The following is a 1,212-nucleotide window of genomic DNA, read 5'->3' as shown; positions in this document are numbered from 1 at the left end:
GTTCATATCCTTGAAGATGTATCATGGGGGTGTTGCAACCTAGAAGACACAAATTTGACTAACAAGTTATAAGTACATGAGTCAAAAATTATGGAAGAGTAAAAGAAAAAGGTTGTTTTTAAATGAATGGATTGAAAAATTATGCAACATTAACACAGTGGAACACTGTGCATCACTAACGAAAAAAATGTTGTAAACTATTATATGACATGAAAGAGTCTGGAGAACATTATGATGAGTAAATGAACTCATCTTCATAAGGACAAAGAGTGCATAAGATTACTGTTGTAAAAATGAAAAGATAATGACTGGGTCAAATGGTGTTTCTATTTTAAACTTTTTGAGAAAGCGTCATACAGCCTTCCATAGTGGTTACACCATTTTACACTCCCAGTAACACTGAATAAGAGTCTCATTTTCTCCACAACCTCACCAGCATTTGATGTTTGCTGTTCTGTTAAATTTTGCTATTCTTACTGGGTGAGATGATATCTCTAAAGAAACCATAACTGCCACCCAAGCAGATACATGCATGATGTTGTTGTTGTTGTTATGTGCCACTGAGTCTCTTGTGACTCATAGTGACCCTATGTACATGATCCCTAAATGCTGTTCTATCCTGTGCCAACCTTGCCGTCTCTGACACACTCATTTCCACCACCCCAATCACAGAATCAATCCATCTCATCAACGGTCTTCCTTTCTTGCACTGTCACTCCACTCTCCCAAACATGATGTCCCTCTCCAAGAACCGGTCCCTCCTTGCAACATGCCAAAAATATGTCAGATGAAGCTTCAGAATCCTTGACTCCAAGGGGCATTCTGGCTTCACCCTCTCCAGGGCAAACTTGTTTGTTCTCCTAGCAGTCCATGGTATATTCAACACTCTTCTCCAGCACCACATTTCAAAGGCATCAATTCTCTTTGTATATCCCTAGTCACTGTCCAACTCTCTGATGCATAGTATGTAATTGGGAAGACTACAGCCTGGATCAGGCACACCTTAGTCTCAAGTCTGACGTCGTTGCTTTCAGTACTCTTGAGAGGTCCCACACAGCTGACTTTCCCAATACAATTTGTCTCTTGATTTCCTCTCCGCTGTTACCAAGAGTGTTGACTGTGAAACCAAGTAAACTAAAACTGTTAACTATCTCAATCTCTTCACCATCCATACTGATGCTGCCAATTGGTCCAGTGGTGAGAATCTTTGTT

General features: G+C 40.2%; 1 pseudogene; it reads left to right on the top strand.

Annotated features, from left to right (window-relative positions):
* The window catches only part of LOC102847426, a 7,590-nt pseudogene that overhangs the window by 2,195 nt on the left and 4,183 nt on the right, over positions 1 to 1,212 (top strand).

The sequence above is a fragment of the Elephantulus edwardii genome, unplaced genomic scaffold, assembly GCF_000299155.1.
Source record: "Elephantulus edwardii isolate Elephantulus edwardi_28Jun2011 unplaced genomic scaffold, EleEdw1.0 scaffold00044, whole genome shotgun sequence".
In the NCBI taxonomy this organism is placed as follows: Eukaryota; Metazoa; Chordata; class Mammalia; order Macroscelidea; family Macroscelididae; genus Elephantulus; species Elephantulus edwardii.
Note: the sequence above shows the minus strand (reverse complement) of the source record. Positions and strands in the feature narration are given on the sequence as shown.